The sequence below is a fragment of the Haliaeetus albicilla genome, chromosome 30 (genome assembly GCF_947461875.1).
Source record: "Haliaeetus albicilla chromosome 30, bHalAlb1.1, whole genome shotgun sequence".
In the NCBI taxonomy this organism is placed as follows: domain Eukaryota; kingdom Metazoa; phylum Chordata; class Aves; order Accipitriformes; family Accipitridae; genus Haliaeetus; species Haliaeetus albicilla.
The window spans coordinates 745,400-765,252 of NC_091512.1; positions in this window are offsets into that span (position 1 = coordinate 745,400).

The following is a 19,853-nucleotide window of genomic DNA, read 5'->3' on the forward strand; positions in this document are numbered from 1 at the left end:
CCCTCCAAGTAAAGGCAAATTGTGGACAACACTCTGCTGCCAGAGGGATTGAGAAAAACACATTAGCAATGTAAATTGTGGCATACCACTTGGCTGCCTTTGACTCTAGCTCGTACTGAAGTTCTAGAATATCTGGAACAGCAGCACTCAGCGGTGGCGTAACTTCATTCAGGCCATGATAGTCAACTGTTAGTCTCCACTCCCCATTAGACTTCCGCACTGGCCATATGGGACTATTAAAGGGTGAGCGAGTTTTGCTGATCACTCCTTGGCTCTCCAGTTGGCTAATCAACTTGTGGATGGGAATCAGAGAGTCTTGGTTGGTGCGATATTGGCGCCGGTGCACCGTCATGGTAGCAATTGGCACTTGTTGTTCTTCAACCTTCAGCAACCCCACAATCAAAGGGTCTTGAGAGAGACCAGGCAGGGTAGACAGCTGTTCAGTGCCCTCTGTCTCCAAGGCAGCTATGCCGAAAGCCCATCGATACCCCTTCGGGTCCTTAAAATACCCCCTCCTGAGATAGTCTATGCCAAGGATACACGGAGCCTCTGGACCAGTCACAATGGGGTGTTTCTGCCATTCATTTCCAGTTAGGCTTACTTCAGCTTCCAATACAGTTAATTCTTGGGATCCCCCTGTCACACCAGAAATACAAATGGATTCTGTCCCTTTATAACTTGATGGCATTAGAGTGCACTGTGCGCCGGTGTCTACTAGAGCCTTAAAAACCAGAGCAACAACTCTAAGAATGCATAAATCAACATAATGAATGCTTAGGACAAATTTGTTTTAACAAGCTCTGGTCAGGGTTGTCGTTATCTCAACCCTTCGTGCCCCACATTGGGCGCCAAAAGGACTGTCGTGGTTTAACCCCAGCCAGCAACTAAGCACCACGCAGCCGCTCACTCACTCCCTCCCATCCAGTGGGATGGGGGAGAAAATCAGGAAAAGAAGTAAAACTCCTGGGTTGAGATAAGAACGGTTTAATAGAACAGAAAAGAAGAAACTAATAATGATAATGAGAACACTAATAAAATGACAACAGCAGTAATAAAAGGATTGAAATGTACAAATGATGCGCAGGGCAATAGCTCACCACCCGCTGACCGACACCCAGCCAGTCCCCGAGCGGCGAATCCCTGCCCCCCACTTTCCAGTTCCTAAACTAGATGGGACATCACATGGTATGGAATACACTGTTGGCCAGTTTGGGTCAGGTGCCCTGGCTGGTCATGAGAAGCTGAAAAATCCTTGACTCTAGTCTAAACACTACTGAGCAACAACTGAAAACATCAGTGTTATCAACATTCTTCACATACTGAACTCAAAACATAGCACTGTACCAGCTACTAGGAAGACAGTTAACTCTATCCCAGCTGAAACCAGGACAATTGGCTCCTAATGTGTCCACGTTTGCCACAGTTAAAACACTTGACCAAGGGTGTCTTACTGGCCTTGTGCTTCTTTGTAGCTCCTTGTGGAGCTGTAACAACATAGGCTGTTTTCTGTGAGTCCACTGCTCGATCAATGTATTCTATCATATCAACGACAGCTGCATCTTTCAGAAAATTACACAATGCTTTGCGTGTCTTTTCAGTAGCATTTTCAAAAGCGAGCATTTTGAACATGTTTTCTTTCATGTCCTCGTTCATGTCAGGGTGGTCATAGATTGCCCTATGCAGTCTATTAATAAACTGTGCGAAAGGTTCGTTATGCTCCTGTTTCACCTGAGTAAAAGTATGGCTTCGAATATTGTCTGGTATGGTAAGAAAAGCTTGATACGCCAAGATCTGCGATAGATGATGAACCTCAGTGATACATTGTAGCTGAGCGTTCACTGATGCGAAGGGTCCAGTACCCATCAGCATCTGCGTGGTTACTCCCCATAAGGGATCTGTTTGTTGTCGTGGTGTTGCTTGTTCCCGATCACAGAACGTCTCCCACTGCTGGAAAAACACTAACATTTGGGCGGGCTCCAAAACGAAATGTGCTAGCTGTTTAATATCTTGAGGTATCAGCGTATCAGAAGAAAAAATGAATTGCAGTATTTGGTGAGCTAACGCAGATTTGATTCCGTACTGACTCACAGGATTCTTTAATTTCTCAATGACCTTCCAGTCAAACGTCTCCCATTTTTTCTGTCCATTTGGTGCAATAACTGGGAATGCTTGGAGCATAGTCCCTTCTATAATGTCATCTTTTATTACTCCCCTCCAATGTCTCTGCCTTTCCTCTGCAGCGGCTACTGCAGGCGACTCCGTGTCTATCGCGGGCACAGTTGGTTTCACCGTCTCTGGTTCCGAGAGGCGGGATGGATTAAAGGGCGGTGGTGGGGGTGCGGATGGTTCTGCCCGGGGGCCGGCCGTGGCTGGCGGCGGCCACTCCATGGCCGGCTGACACACACCGCTGCAAGTGGGTGGAGGGGGGGGCGGAAAGGGAGGGGAGGAGGGAGGGGAGGAGGGAGGGGGCGGGAGGGGAGGGGCTGGAGGAAGCGCCCGAGAGGGCGGTGAGAAGGGGGCGGGAGGGGGCGGTGGAGGGGGCGGGAGGGGAGGGGCCGAGGGGGGCACCGGAGATGGTGGCGAGAAGGGGGGGAGAGGGAGCAGGACTGGTATACGGCCAGAATCTTTGTTCTCTTGCCTTCTCGGTTCATCCTTTCGGGAGGATAAACGTTTCTCCCTCACTTCTGGTTCTTCCGACCGTACTGTCAGTTTTTGTAACTTGTTCACCACCTCCCTCAGGAGCTCTTCCGACCGTACTGTCAGTTTTTGTAATTGGTGCACCATCTCCCTCAGCTCTTCCATCGCACTACCCAATGGAGATGGTTCCCTGTCTCCCGCAATCTGTTTATCCGCATTAGGCACCCCTGAGTCTGTCGGCTTCAGATCTGTCGGGTGACAATCGCCCCCCCCTAATTCCCCTGTTTCTTGCGGAGTAACAGAGGGGGGAATTTTTTCAGTGCCAGCGGCCTGGCTGGGTATAGGCAAAGGCTGTGTCTGTGCAGGCATCTTAGCGTTAATGGAAATGGATGTTAGGGGGGGTGGAGATAGTTGTGTAGAGAATATCCCCCCAACTCCAGCAGGGTAGGCTGACATGGCAGCCGTGAAGGCAGCAGAGGGGGTTACCGCCGCGCAGGCAGCGGCGGCTGCCTGCCGGTCCGCCCTCATTGTCTCCAGCATGTCTCGAATTACCTTCCAGTGCTCTGCGTATTTTTTTATCTCCTTTACCTTATCCCCCCTGCAGCTAATAGCATCCCACAGCGCCTTGCCTATATTATCCTAGGTCGCTTCTTCAAATGCGACATTTATACTCGGGATAAGTTCTTTCTTCCAGGCCCATAAAAGCAACCCCTTTAACACAGAATTATTGAATTTCAGTCCTCTCTCAGAGAGAAAATAACAAAGGAGCTTTAGGACTACTTCCTGCCTTTTGTCCAACCCATCTCCTTCTCCGACCGCTCACCTGATCAGGGCGAGATTCAAGCTTTCGCCGGTCTCCTCGTCTTCCCAGCTCAGGGAGAGATTCAAACTTATGCACGTCCCAGCTCAGCTGAAGCTCATGCCGTGCTTCCCAGCTTAGCTGAAGCTCATGCCATCCTGCCGGGGCAGCAGGAACACTCTTGGCCAGCTCCTCCACTCCCTCGTCGGTTCAGCTGCACCAGAAATTCTCATAGAGATGATAAAGTGCTGATCTGAGGGTCCCTGTTCGGGCACCAAATGTTGCAGAGGATCCACAGGGGACAACACACACGGACCCATGTGATCAAGTGAAGTCCATTTACTACAACGTTTGATACAGTTATATACCTTATGCGCTTGTGCACGCGCCTTATACAATACTCTAATTGGTACAATACCCCATTTCACGCGACACTATCTTATTCTCTATTGGCTGTGCAAGCTTCTTCACGAGGTGTCCAGCAGTTACTTATCTCATTCTTCGGCATCCAGGTGTTGTTCGTCAGGCTCTTCTTATCTTCCTTTTTCCCAGCGTACAAGGACACAGCGTCCTTGTCTGCTCCAGCATTTTGTAAACTTATGCTTCGTTCCCACCTAACGGCTGGATTGCTCACATGCCCTCGTCCAGCCAAGAAATCCTCAACAGTCGGGTAGACCTGGCCTTCCTACACCGTGCGGGCGGGGTACGCCTGGCCTCCCAACTGGCGCTGGTGGGGTAGAACTGGACTCTCTATCTGCACAGGGTGGGTAGACCTGGCCTCCATAACCGCGTGGGTGGGGTACACCAGGCCTCATGACAAGCGCCAGTGGGGTAGAACTGGCATCACTAACTGCGTGGACTGGGTAGACCTGGCCTCCCTACTGGTGCCGGTTGGGTAGACCTGACCTCCCTGCTGTGTCGGTGGGGTAGACCTGGACTCCCTACCAGCAAGGGCGGGGTACACCTGGACTCCCTAGCCGAGTGGTCAGGTAGACCAGGTCTCCCTACTAGCAAGGGTGGGGTAACCTGGCCTCCAGATGGGCACCGGTGGGTTAGACATGGCCTCCCAGCCTGTGCGGACCAGGTAGACAAGGCCTCCCTAACTGTGCCAGTGGGGTAGACCTGGCCTCTCTAACTGCGCAGGTGGGGTAGACCAGGACTCCCTAACCGCACGGGCTGGGTAGACCTGGCCTCGCTACTGGTGCTGGTGGTGTAGACCTAGCCTCCCTGCTGCACCGGTGGGGTAGACCTGGCCTCCCTACTGGCAAGGGCAGGGTAAACTTTGCCTCCCTTACCGAGCTGGCGGGGTAGACCTGGCCTCCCGACCGGCGACAGTGGCTTAGACCTCTGTCCCTAACCGCTCGGGCGGGGTAGACCAGGCCTCCCTGCCTACGCCGGTGTGTAGACCTGCCCTTCTTACCTGCACGGGCTTAATAGACCAGGCCTCCATAACTGTGCGGGCGGGGTAGACCAGGACTCCCTACTGGCAAGGGCTGGGTAGACCTTGCATGCCTGTCGACACCGGAGGGGTAGACCTGCCTCCCTACCCGCGCAGGTAAGGTAGACCAGGCCTCCCTAACTGCACAGGCGGGGTAGACTTGGCCTCCCTACTGGCGCCGGTGGAGTAAAGCTGGCCTCCCTGCTGCACCAGTGGGGTAGACCTGGCCTCCTTAACCGCGCGGGTTGGGTAGACCTGGTCTCACTACCAACGATGGTCGGTAAACCTCAACTATCTAACCGTGCAGGCGAGGAAGACCTGGCCTCCCTACCAGCACCAGAGGGGTAGACATGGTCTCCCTACCGAGTGGGTGGGGTAGACCTGCCCTCCCTAACTGCACGGGCGGGGTAGACCCAGCCTCCTGACCGGCGCTGGTGGCCTAGACCTGGCCACCCTAACGACACGGGCAGGGTAGACCTGGACTCGCGCCCCGCTCCGTTGGGGTGGACCTGGCCTCCCTATCCATGCGGACCAGGTAGACCTTACCTCCCTAACCACGTGGGCAGGGTAGACCAGGCCTCCTGAACAGCGATGCTTGGATAGACATGGCTTCTCTACCCACGCGATCAGGGTAGACCTGTCCTCCCTACCTACGCGGGTGGGGTAGAGCCGGCCTCCCTACTGGCAAGGTCGGGGTAGACCAGGCCTCCCTAGACGAGCGGGCTGGGTAGACCAGGCCTCCCTAAGCGTGCAGGCGGTTGGGTAGATCTGGCCTCCATAACCGCGTGGGCAGGATAGACCTGGCCTCCCAACTGGCGCTGGTGTGGTAGACCTGGCCTCCCTATCCACGTGGGCAGGGTAGACCTGGCCTCCCTACTGGCAAGTGCGGGGTAGACGTGGCCTCCCTGCTGCAGTGGTGGGGTAGACCTGGCGTGCCTAGCCATGCAGGTGAGGTAGACCAGGTCTCCCTACCGGCAAAGGCGAGGTAGACCTGGCCTCCCCGCTAGCGCCAGTGGGGTAAACCAAGCCTCCTTAACCACGCATGTGGGGTAGACCTGCCCTCCCCACCAGTGCCTGTGTGGTCGACCTGGCTTCCCTAGCTGGACTGACAGTGTAGACCATGCTTCCCTACCAGCAAGGCCCTGGTAGACCTGGCCTCACTAGCCGAGCAAGCGGGGTAGACCAGGGCTCCCTACCAGCAAGGGCGGGGTGGACCTGGCCTCTGTGCTGCACTGGTGGGGTAGACCTGGCCTCACAGCCTGCATGGGCAGGGTAGAACAGGCCTCCCTAACTGCGTGGATGGGGTATACCAGGCCTCTCAACTGGCTCCGGTGGCATAGACCTGGCTTCCCTACGGGCACCGGTGGGGTAGATATGGTCTCGCTACCCAAGTGGGCGGCATAGTCCTGTCCTCCCTACCCACGTTGGCGGGCTAGACCAGGCCTCCCTAACCACGCGGGAGGGCTAGATATGGACTCCCTGCAGCACCGGTGGGGTAGACCTGCCCTCCCTAACCGCATGGGCAGGGTAGACCTGGTCTCCCTAACCATGCAGGCAGGGTAGACCTGGGCTCCCGAAAAGGGCTGGCGGGTTATACAAGGCCTTCCTAACTGCAAGGGTGGGGTAGACCTGGAGGCCCTAACCCCACGGGCATGGTAGACCAGGCCTCCCTAGCCGTGTGGGCTAGGTAGACCTGGCCTCCATAACCACGCAGGGGGGTAGACTTGACCTCCCGAACTGCACGGGTGGGGTAGACCTGGCCTCTATAACTGCAAGGGCGGGGTAGACTGGGCCTCCGTACCAGCAAGGGCGTGGTAGGCATGGCCTCCCTGGCCGAGCGCGTTGGGAAGACCTGGCCTGCCTAACAGCTAGGGTGGGGTAGACCTGGCCTCCCCATCTGCACAGGTGGGGTAGACCAGGCCTCCCTGACAGCAAGGGCAGGGTAGACGTGGTCTCCCTGATGGTGTGGGTAGGGCTAGACCTGGCCTCCCGAACAGCGCCAGTGGGGTAGAACAGGCCTCCCTAAACGCGTGGTTGGGGTAGACCTGGCATCCCTAGGGTGCCGGTGGGGCACACATGGTCTCCCTACCTGCGCGGGCGGGGTAGACCTGGCCTCCCGAATAGCGTCGGTGGGGTAGACCTGGCCTCCATAACTGCGTGAATGGCGTAGACGTGGCCTCCCTACCCACACAGGCAGGGTAGACCAGCCCTCCCTAACGGAAAGTGCGGGATAGAGATGGCCTCCGTAACTGGGTGGGCGGGGTAGACCTGGCCACCCGTTCAGCACCGGTGGGGTAGACCAGGCCTCCCTGCCTGCACGGGCTGGGTAGACCTGACCTCTTTTAACACACGGCCAAGGCAGACCTGGCCTCCATAACCGCATGGGCGGGGTCAACCTGGCCTCCCTAAGGGCGCTGGTGGTGAAGACCTGACCTCCCTAACCGCGCAGGCGGGGTAGACCTGGCCATTCTACCTGCGAAGGCGGGGTAGAACAGGCCTCCCTAACCTCATGGATGGGGTAGACCTGGCCTCCCTTACGGCACCAGTGAGGTAGACCTGGCCTCCCAACTGGTGCCAGTGGGGTAGACCTGGCCTCCGTAACTGCGTGAACGACGTAGACCTGGCCTCCCGACCAGCACTGGTGGGGTAGAAGTGGCCTCCCTAACCACGTGGGCAGGGTAGGCCATGCCTCCCTAACCATGAGGGCAGGGTAAACCTGGCCTCCATACCGGCAAGGGCGGGGTACATGCAGCCTCCCTGGCCGAGCGGGTTGGGAAGACCTGGCTCGCCTAACCACGAGGGCAGGGTAGGCCATGCCTCCCTAACCATGAGGGCAGGGTAAACCTGGCCTCCATACCGGCAAGGGCAGGGTACATGCAGCCTCCCTGGCCGAGCGGGTTGGGAAGACCTGGCTCGCCTAACCACGAGGGCAGGGTAGAGATGGCCTCCCTAACCGCGTGGGCGGGGTAGACCTGGCCTCCTTAATCGCGCGGGTGTGGTAGACCTGGCCTCCCTACTGGCAAGGCAGGGTAGACCTTGCTTACCTAACTGCGCAGGTGGGGTAAACCTGGCCACCCTGTCTGCGCGGGCCTGGTAGAACAGGCCTCCCTAAACGCATGGGCAGGGTAGACCTGGCCTCCCAAACCACGCGGGTGGTATAGACCACACCTTACTAGCCAAGCGGGTGGGGTAGACCTGGCTTCCCTAACTGCGCACATGGGGTAGTCCTGACCTCCCTACCCATGCAGGCGGGGTAGACCTGCCCTCTCTATCCAAGCAGGTAGGGTAGACTTGGCCTCTCTACTGGCACCGGAGGGTAGACCAGTCCTCCTGACCGGTGCCGGTGGGGTAGACTTGGCCTCCCTAAGCACACGGGTGGCTTAGACCAGGCCTCCCTACCGACAAGGGTGGGGTAGACCTAGCAACCCTATCCGTGCGGGCGGGATAGACCTGGCCTCACTAGTTGATCTAGGGGGTAGACCAGGTCTCACTAATGGCAAGGGCGAGGTAGATCTGGCCTCCCTGCCAGCACTGATGGGGTAAACCAGGCCTCCCTAACTGCACGGGACGGTTAGACCTGGCCTCTCAACCAGCACCAGTGAGGTAGAGCTGGCCTCCCTACCTGCACCGGCCAAGTAGACCAGGCCTCCCTAACCATGTGGGTGAGGTAGACCTGGCCTCCCGACTGGCGCCAGTGGGGTAGAAGCAGCCTCCATAACCGTGTGGGCAGGGTAGGCCATGCCTCCCTAACCGTGCGGGTGAGGTAGACCTGGCCTCCGTACCACAAGGGCTGGGTAGATGTGGCATCCCTCGCCAAGCAGCTTGGGAAGACCTGTCCTGCCTAACTGCGAGGGTGGGATAGAACTTGTCTCTCTAACTGTGCAGACGGGGCAGACCAGGCCTGCATATGGGCAAGGGTGGGCAAGACCTGACCTCCCTTCTGGTGTGGGTGGGGCAGACCTGGCCTCACTATCTGCGCAGACAAGGTAGACCAGGCCTCCATTACCGGCAAGGACAAGGTATACCTGGCCTCCCTATCCGCACAGACGGAGTAGGCTAGGCCTCTCTACCCACGCTGGTGGTGTAGACTTGGCCTCCTGACCTGACCATATGGGGTAGGCCTGCCGTCCCTACCTGATCCTGCGCAGTAGTACTGGTACCCCTACCAGTACTCCAGGGTAGTACCGGTACCCTTACTGGTACTCCAGGGTAAGGGAGTTCTACTGCGTGCTAGTACCGTTAGCCCTACTGGTACTCCAGGGTAGTACCAGTACACCTACTTATACCCTGGGGTATACCTGCTGCCCCTATGGGGGTGTGGAAGTAGACCCACCCTCCCTAACTGACCCTCTGGGGTTGGCCTGGTATCCCTACCTGATGCTCCGGGGTAGGCATGGCATTCCAACCTGCGCGGATGGGGTAGACCAGGCCTCCCAGACGGCATGGGCAGGGCAGACCTGGCCTCCCTACCCGCGCAGACGTGGTAGAACTGGCTTCCCTACCTGTGCAGATGGAATAGACCTGGCCTCCATACCAGCAATGGCGGGGTAGACCAGGCCTCCCTGCTGGCGTGGGCACAGTACAACTGGCCTCCTTACCTGACCATCAGGGGTAGGCCTGGCATCCCTACCTTGTCCTCTGGGTAGTATCATTACCCCTACTGGTACTCCAGGATAGCACCGGTACCCCTACTTGTACCCCGGGGTACACCTGCTGTCCCTACTGCCGCTCCGGGCTAGACCAGGCCTCCCTTACGGGCACAGGAGAGGTAGACTTGGCCTCCCTACCTGATGCTCCGGGCTCGGCCTGGCGTCCCCTACCTGACGCTCTGGGGTAGTACCAGTACCCCTACCTGATCCTGCGCAGCAGTACCGGTACCCCTACTGGTACTCCAGGGTACACCTGATGTCCCTACAGGCGCTCCTGGCTAGACCTGGCTTCCCTACTTGAACCTCTGGGGTAGGCCTGGCGTCCCTACCTGATGCTCCAGTATAGGCCTAGCATCCCTACCCATGCGGATGGGGTAGACCAGGCCTCCCGACCTGCGCGGGCAGCGCACACCTGGCCTTCCTAGCCACGCAGACCACGTAGACCTGGCCTCCCTATTGGCAATGGCAGGGTAGACCTGGCCTCCCTACCTCAAGGGTAGGGTTGACCTGGCCTCCCTACCCACGTGGACGGGGTAGGCAAGCCTCCCTGCGGGCAAGCGCGGGGTAGACCTGGCCTCCCTGCCGGCGCGGGCGTGGTAGAACTGGCCTCTCTACCTGATCATCAGGGGTAGGCCTGGCGTCCCTACCTGATCCTCCAGGGTAGTACCGGTACCCCTACTTGTACTCCAGAGTAGTATTGGTACCCCTACTGGTACACCTGCTACACCTGCTGTCCCTACTGGCGCTCCGGGTTAGACCAGGCCTCCCTACCTGATGCTCCAGGCTTGGCCTGGTGTCCCTACCTGATGCTCTGGGGTAGTACTGGTACCCCTACCTGATCCTGCGTGGCAGTACAGGTACCCCTACTGGTACTCCGGGGTACACCTGATGTCCCTACGGGCACATGGGGGTAGACGTGCCCTCCCTACCTGACCCTTTGGGGTCAGCCTGGTATCCCTACCTGATGCTCCGTGTCACGCCTGGCTTTCCTACCCATGTGAATGGGGTAGGCCAGGCCTCCCAGCCGTCAAGGGAAAGGTAGTCCTGGCCTCCCTACCCTTGTGGACAAAATAAGCAAGGCCTCCATACCAGCAAGTGTGGGATTGATATGGCTTCCCTGCCGGTGCGGGTGGGGTAGACCTGGCCTCACTACCCGTGCAGACGGGGTAGAACTGGCCTCCCTACTTGCACGGGCGGGGTAGGAAAGGCCTCCGTGATGGCAAGAAGGGGGAACACCTGGCACCCCGCTGGTGTGGGCGCAGTAGACCTGGCCTACCTACCCACGCGGACGGGGTAGACCAGGCCTCCATACAGTCAAGAGTGGGGTAGACCTGGCCTCCCTGCCTGCGTGGGTGGGGTAGACCTGGCCACCTTACCTGTGCGGATGGGGTAGACCAGGCCTCCATATCGGCAATGGCGGGTAGAGCCGGCCTCCCTGCCGGTGTGGGCGCAGTACAACTGGACTCCCTACCTGACCGTCGGGGGTAGGCATGTGTCGTGGTTTAACCCCAGCCAGCAACTAAGCACCACACAGCCGCTCGCTCACTCCCCCCCCATCCAGTGGGATGGGGGACAAAATCAGGAAAAGAAGTAAAACTCGTGGGTTGTGGTAAGAACGGTTTAATAGAACAGAAAAGAAACTAATAATTATAATGATAACACCAATAAAATAACAACAGTAGTAATAAAGGATTGGAATGTACAAATGATGTGCAGTGGAATTGCTCACCACCCGCCAACCAACACCCAGCTAGTCCCCGAGCCGCGATTCCCTCCCCCACTTCCCCATTCCTATACCAGATGGGATGTCACATGGTGTGGAATACCCTGTTGGCCAAATTGGGTCAGGTGCCCTGGCTGTGTCCTGTGCTAACTTCTTGTGGCCCTCCAGCTTTCTAGTTGGCTGGGCATGAGAAGCTGAAAAATCCTTGACTTTAGTCTAAACACTACCTAGCCACAACTGAAAACGTCAGTGTTATCAACATTCTTTGCATACTGAACTCAAAACATAGCACTGTACCAGCTACTAGGAAGACAGTTAACTCTATCCCAGCTGAAACCAGGACAGCCTGGCATCCCTACCTCATCCTCCCGGGTAGTATCATTACCCCTACTGGTACTCCACGGTAGCACTGGTACCCCTACTTGTACCCCGGGGTACCCCTGCTGTCCCTACTGCTGCTCTGGGCTAGATCAGGCCTCCGTTACAGGCACGGGCGAGGTAGACCTGGCCTCCCTACCCACAGAGGCGGGGTAGACCTGGCCTCCCTATCCATGCGGACTGTGTAGACCAGGCCTCCCTACCTGACACTCTGCGGTAAGCCTGGCATCCCTCCCTGACCCTCTGGGGTAGACCTGGCCTTGCTACCTGATGCTCCGGGGTAGGCCTGGCATCCCTACCTGCGTGGATGGGGTCGACCAGGCCTCCCTGCTGGGAAGGGCAGGGTAGACCTGGCCTCCCTACCCGCGCAGACAGGGTAGACCAGGCCTCCCTGCCTCAAGGGAGGAGTAGACCTTGCCTCCCTACCTGACCCTGTGGGGTAGGCCTGGTATCCGTACCTGATGCTCCGGGGTAGTCCTGGTGTCCCCACCTGATGCTCCAGAGTATTGCCTGGCGTCCCTACCTGATCCTGCGCAGTAGTACTGGTACCCTACTAGTAATCTGGGGTACACCTGTTGTCCCTATGGGTGTGCGGTGTTAGACCCGCTGTCCCTACCTGACCCTCTGGGGTAGGCCTGGTATCCCTACCTGATGCTCCGGGGTAGGCCTGGCATCCCTACCTGATCCTGCGCGGTAGTACTGTTACTCCTACTGGTACTCCATTGTAGCACCAGTGATGTGTGGAAAACAGACTCCACAATCAGTGAGATTGTATAGTAGGTATGTTCATTCAGCGCTGGGCAGCACGGGGGGGTAGTCCCACCAAAGACCTGCGCGCCTGACTCGGCAGTTCGCTTCAAATTTATACAATCAAGTGTTACATATTCACAATACACCTATACATATGCATGACCTATCCCCGCTTCATATTAAAATGAGTTCCGAGAGGTCATTTCCATAGTTTCCTCTGAACTGCACTTGCGCAGTGCCTCCTTATGGTGGTTGTTGGGTGGTCACAGAGATGAAGATAGACAACCCCTCTTCATCACCGCTAGTAACCCCTTTTCTTGCACAGGCTCAGTGGTTTCTTGGTGTTCACCCAAGCTACAAGACCAGTCTTGGCTGGCTCTTGGGAAAAGCTCTTGCTTCTTATCCGGAACTGTATCTGCCTCATTGGCTGGTTCTTGGGACCAGTTCTTCTTATCAAGGACTGTTTCTGCCTCAGCTAATTTCAACAATGTAAATGCTAGACATCATCTTTCATCCCCCTTTATTATATCTCCTGAGATTCTTTTGACTCCCCTTGTCTCAGTCTGCCCTTGGCCCTGGTGCCACATCTGAGGTGCTGCAGTCCTAATGGGCATCAATACCCACCACCTGGGGCGTGGACAGCAGCAGCCCTGTGTGCCATGACAGAGCTGTGACATGAATGGAATAAGAGCTGAGGTGAGGAAGGACAGCTCCCATGGGTTATTTGGCGAATGGAGACACAGCATGTTTAGGAGAGACTGACAGGGAAGATGAGAAGCAGGAGATGCCTTGTGTGATGTCAGGGCAGCTCAGATATATATGGACGCTCTCTATGGGACAGGCAATTGATTAAGTGGGAGCTTCTGTGTGAGTCAGCTTCTGAATAGGCCATCCAGTCTGATGCTCACCTGGACCTAGAACTCCCAGAAGAGGAAGAGTAGGTCAGGGATGTGAAGGCCAATGTCAGCCTTGGCCATAATGACCGTGAAATTGTGGTCTCCCAGATCCTCAGGGATAGGAAGAAGGAGAGCAGCAGAGAGCAGACCCTGCACATCAGGGAATGAGAATTTGGCCTATTGAGGGCACTGGCAGGTGGGGTCTAAGATGGCAGTGACAGGGCCCTGGGCAGCATCACCTGCGGCTTCCACCCACACCTCTGTCCATGGGCCCAGGAGACCATTGAAGCCTAGGCCTGAGTTTCAGCCCCAGCTTGGTCTATGCTGTAGGTCTACTGGTCTCCAGACACAGCCATAGACACAGCCTTGCCTGTCCATGGACCTTTTTGATTCGGACTTGCAGGCTCACTTCCCACCTTGATTCTTTATGGGTTGTACAATGGAAGGACTCTGTGGCCCTCCAAGTGCCAGAACCCAGCTGATTCATGGAGGCCTAGGGCCTTTCTGCTTCCTTTCTTCCTGTCATCACTTGGTCAGGTTTTGGGAGGAGAGGAAGGAAAAGCAGGGGTGGTTTCCAGGTGCCAATGATTGAACTGGGGGAGCAGAGCCATCACATGTGAAATGATCTAAAGGCTACGCCAGTTCAAAACTGTTATCTTCTGCTGCTATTTCAGAGGCCTTAAACCTTCAGCAGGAACCTGGCAGCTCTGAGATCCCTCCATCTCCCTCTCTTGTAGCAATTAAGCTGATAGTGCCCCAGTCACAGGCTTGCTTTCATTTCTGTTTGCAGCCTAAAGCACCCCATTGGTCTGCAGATATGCCAGGAAACTTGCATCAGGAACCCACTCCTGTGTACAAGAAGGTGGATATTCCTAGGAATGTCTAGGAGGTGTGGCATACCCCTAGCTGTGTTCAGGGAAGACCTTGACGCTGTGCAAACACTATTCAGCAACAGCTAAAATGCTGGTGTGTTATCAGCACTGCTTGAGGCACCAATGCAATACATAACACCATAGGGGCTGCTACGAAGAAAGTGAACCCCACCCAGCCAGACCCGGGACACTTGAACCAGAGTCCCAAAAATGGACACAGTAATGTACAGGTGGTTTGACAAGTGATGGGCAGGGGAGGCAATAATTTCCCTCACTCTTTTGGCGAGGCTCCTCTTTCTACTCTCCAGGACACTGCTGGCCACCTTTGCTACCAGGTAGCCCTGGATCGTGTGGATCACTGCTGGATCGTGTTTTGCCTTCTGTCCCCCAGCATCACCAGAGCTCTTTCTTCAGAGTTGCTCTCTGGCCAGGCAGTCCCCTTCCCCTGCCACTGCAGGGTTTTAGTCTATCCCAGGCACAGGATCTGGCCTTTGTCTTTCCTGTATCTCACAAGGTTCCTGACAGGACAGCCCTGCCTGTTAGGTTCCCCTGAATGGCATCCCAAGGCACAGGGATGGTCCTCCCAATACAGTGCCATCAACAAACATGGTGAGAGTTGCCTCCTCTGGGTCATGGACACAGGTGTAAAACTGCACAGCACCCAGGAGAGTCCCCTGTGCAGCCCCCCAATACCCCAATATGTCCCACTGGCCTCCAGGTAGGGTATGGCCCCTTCAACACTGCTCTCATCCTCATCATCCAGCTGGTGCTTTGCCCATCTCTTTGTCTATCCATCCAGACCATATGTCCTAACTTGAGCAGAAGAATATTGAGGGAGACTGTGCCAAAAGTCTTGCTGAAGTGGAGGTAAACAACATCCACTGTGCTCCCCTCATGCACAAATGCACTTCCTTCATCATGACGGCAGTCAGGTGGGCAAGGCCTGATTTACCCTTGGGAAGTCCATGCTGATGTTCTTCTTTTTTAGGTGCCCAGAAATGTCACCCATGAGGAGTCATTCAATGGCACACTCCTCATCAAAGTGACCTTGTACAGCCTGTGGTTCCCTGGGTTGCACTTTGGGCCTCTTTAGAAGATTGGCGCAATATTGGTTTGTCTTCACTCTCAAGAGACCCCTACCAATTCCATGACTCTTTAAAGAGGACATTCCAAAGAAATATCAGTCCTCCCCTGTAACTTCGTTACCACTGTTCTGCCTGTTCTTCGGTGTATTTAGTTTCTCTAGTCTTTCATGTAGTTGCACCTGTCCTGGCAAAATGACCATTTGTGAGAGTCATCTTTTCAGATGCAGACTGCCTAGGCAAAGGCCCTTTCCATTGTGCTCCACTTCTCTCCTTCCCTTGCTCTTTGTTCATTCAGATACCTCTCCCCTATGCAGCTGCTTTGAGCTTCAGGGAGTTACAAGCTTGCCTGTCTTCCAGTAGTCTAATTGTCTCTTTAGCCAATTCTTTAATTGTGTTTATATCTAACTTTTTTGTATCCATCACAAACATTTCTCATAAGACTATCCCTTGTAGAAAGGCAGCCTCATTAGGGGCAGCTTGTACTTCGCAAGCTGTTGAGGAGTGCGACTTATTGTTTATGAAACTTCTTCATGATTTTCTTTGCTTTGCTTGCAAATAGGAAAAATTCTTCTGGGCCTGTGTGCAGCCAGTTCTCTAAGGAGAGCAGGGGGGAGATGGTGCAATGGAGCTGTAACCTCCAGCTGTAGAGATCAGTGGAGAAGTCTGAGGCAAGGAACAGAGATGTAAGCCCCAGGTGGCCAATGTCAGAAGTGGTGAGGTTTGAGAGGTGAGGAGCAAGGGTGTCCATCCAGTGTCAGACCTCAAGGGACTGCTTTTCCTGGCTGTCCAGACCTCCTGAGGAGACACTCTGGATCATTATCACTTGGACAATGCTTCTATCACTTCTTCTTTAAACTGAAAAGTAAGAAAAACTGTTCTTTAGAAGAAAAAAAATCATGGGTATAGGTGCAGTTTGAAATCTTCCTCCTTAACTACACTATGAAATTTTTGTGATTAGCTGTACAAGTCTTGAAGACTTGGAGAAAATTGCAGGAAGACACAAGGCTCGTTAGAACTTTCTGTATCCTAATGAGCCCCATGGTGTATTTGAGGCTGAGTCCATGAACCTCAGCTACTGAGAGCAGACTGAAAGAAACTTCTCAAGAAGCCAAAGCCAGAAGCAAAGTACCTTGAAGAATTAATGGACCCCACTGAGGGCCATTACTGACAAAGCCTCCCCAGGGACTCGTTAGAGCAGATACTTGGAGGTTGTGATTGCAGGTAGGCAAAAGCACTGTGAAGGTGGCTATAATGCTGAGAAAATATTTGGTTTGTTTTATGAAGCAGAAAGGCCAAGCCCTGATCTCCAGGCCTTGGGAAGACAGATTCTGTCCCTCACAGGTGAGTCAGGGCTCTTCCTGGGGGCAGCGAGATGTGAGGGTGAGCAATGCCAAGTGTAGGAAAACTGTACAGTGCATCCTGGTTTCCCCAAGCAAGGGTGAGGAAGTAACTAAGTCCAGAGCCTCAAAACAAGTTTTGCCTGGTAGGCCTCAGTGGCAGAAGCTACTGTCAAATCCAAGGTGACAAATCCCTTGGACCTGTTTGGCCTCTCAGCCTTGCCAGAGCACATGGCCATCTCTACTACAGGTTGTCATAACCTGTCCCATGCCTTACCTCCTTCCCTTCAGGCTGTTGATGTCCATCTTGCTTTCCCACCTAGCTCTCACCCCAGCATTTCTGTTCTTCACAGATGTCTCTCCAGCCTGGCTGGATTTTCCTTGAAACACAAGGCCATGGGCTGATCCGGGCTCACTCTGGGTGACCTCTTGCACTACAAGGCTACCCTTTGAGTGACATTTCTTTCTCAACACATCCAGTCTGAACCTTCCAAGCTGCACTTTGCGCAGGTTTCCTTCTCTTCCCACTACCAAGAAAAGCTCCATCACCTCTGAAGCCAACCTTCAAGCAGCTGCACTCTACTACTATAGTGCCCTGAGCCTCCACTTCACCAGGCTAAAGAAGCCCAAGTCCCTCAGCCTCTCCAAAGAGGCTCCACCCTGGCAGATGTCCTCTGGGACAACTCCAGTTCTTCCCTGCTCCTCCAGACCGGGGAAGAACCCCACACGCAGACAAACTAGTCCAGATGTGGCCACATCTCATCGAGGAATGAGAACACCCTTGCCTGGGTGGCCACGCTCCTCCTAATACAGCCCTGTATGCGGTTGGCCTTATTCACTGTTTGTAGTGTTTGCTCTATCAAATGGCATTTTAAACGATACTGCACAGAGGCTGCGTGCCTTTCTTACTGGGGACATAAGAAACCAGAACCTCTGGGTACAGAACAACCACCAAGTCCTGTGCCTGCTGCTGGCTATCAGATTCTCAGGCAGAAGTGATGTCATAGTCGACATGCCAGCCATGTGTCTGCTGATGTCCAATGACCCCAAGAGATTGGAGATTCCAATGACCTCACACTCGCCTTCATGGCCATGGGCCTCCTACTGGCCTATGAGCTTCTCTGACATAACTGGTGTCGGAGTGATAGCCCAACCCATCAGCCTTCTTGTGGCATGGCAACTGACCAGACAGAAGTAACCTCACCGTGATCTTCCAAGCCATGTGCCTGCTGCTGTCCGGCCATGTACTCAGGCAGAAGAGGTGTGAGAAGCCATATCCGAGCCCTCGCCCTGGACGGGCCTACCGGGTACTTGGGGAAAGGGATTCTCACATATAACACGCTGTTGCTGGCCTGTCAGAGACACTGGCAGATGTGAGTGTAAAAGCACATATCCCAGCCATAAGTCAAGGGCTGACCTATCAGCTCCTTCAGAAAGAAGTGACCTCACAGTCCCTTTCCCAGCCATGTTCCTGCTGCTGGCCTATCAACTCCAAGGACAGAAGGGACCTCCCAGCCACCTTCCCAGCCTTGTGCCTCCTGCTGTCCCATGAGATCCTGAGGCACACTGACCCCACCATAGCATTCCCACCCATCTCCTCCTTGTGGCCTATGAGCTCATCAGATACAGGTCACCTCACATTCCTCTCCCAATGCCATGCGACTGTTCTGGGACCTCACGATCCCTCCCCTAGTGCCAAGGGGCCAAACATCTTAAGTGAGGTGGAGGAGAGGTGACCAAGATGAGGGCAGTAGAGGGAAAGAGAACGTCAGGGATTCGGTGTTCAGGTTGGAGCTTAGGGATTAGAGCTCACCTTTCAGGGTTGGGGATTAGGCAAAGCCTTAGGGAGAGAATTTGGTGTTCTGCTGAGGTTCCCTGGCTAGTGTTTAAGGTGCGAGCTAGCATGGTGGGTTAGGGTTTTTTTTAGGGCTGGGGTGAGGGCTAGGATTAAGGCCAACATGTTAATACTAGGGGTAGAGGCTAGGGGCTAGGGTGAGAAACCGGGTATGTGTAAGGGTAAGGGGTTCTGGGTTTGGGATTTGGCTTAGATGTAAGCTTTGAGGTTAGGGATAGCCTAAGCTCAGCATGGTTAATAACAGTGGATTACTGTCATGGGGAGAAGTAGTGTTTTAGGGGTAGGGTTAGGGCTTAAGGTTACTAGTTAGAGATAATGTAAAGGCTTAACAGGAATATTTTCACAGTAACGTCCCCTTAACCCATTTTACCTCTTCAAAATCTTTTGTTTCTGTTGGTCAAGCCCCTCTTCCCTCCCCCAAATCTCCCATTCCTTTTGCCCAGGCTCCTCCTGACCTCCCCAAATGTGTCATCTTGTTGAGGGCAGCTTCCTAATGACCTTCATGACCTCAGATTATTTCTCTCCCTCTTGCTCCTGACCAGTCAGAAGTGACCTCACAGCCACCATCCAAGGAGACATACTGTCTGCTGTGCTTGAGAGGCCTCTTCACAGCCTACCCAGCAGCACTGGAGGAAGGTGATGCCCTGCACCACCCCAGAGGTTCCCTGCCTGCAAACCCACTCATACATCCAAAGGATTCCTGCATCACTTTTCCCGCATGGGTGCTTCAGTTACCACAGGGCATCTTGGATGCCATGGCCACCTCTGTGCGGACAACTGAACCAAGACCAGAATGTAAATTTTAGAAAAATGTGGAAGCCTATGCAGAAAAAGAAATCTATGTAATAGCAGAAAAAGCCTTCATTTCCAGCTTTTAATGATCTTTTATGAAATTTTGCTGATCATGGAGGGATGCTGCTAGTATCTGGCTTCTCAGAGGACTTTGTGCCATTGATGGAATTTGATCCTCATCATCCATCCAACTTCCCAAGCGCTGCATCATCCACGTCTTCAGTCCAGATGTCAACAATCTGCTCTAAGGAGACTATGGGAAACCACAGCCAAGGACTTGCAAAAGTCCAGGTACACACCACGCCCTTCTTTCCCCTCCCACATGGGTTCAGCAATCCTTTTCTTGTCCTTCAAGCGATGGAGATGGCTGCAAGAGCATTTTCCCTGTCACCTTGCCAGGGACTGAGGTGATGGTGGCCAACCTGTAACACTCCCCATCCTCCTTTTTGCCCTTCTTGAAGATGGGTTTGAGATTTGCCTTTTCTGAGGATCTTGGAAACACCCTGCTTTCTCTGCCCCTTCCAAGATGTTTGAGAGAGGCCTCGTGATGACACCAGCCAGCTCCACTAGCACCTTTCTGCTGCATCACACACTAAAAGCCATCTTCATATCCCACACTTCCAGGGAAGTGCCCAGGACACC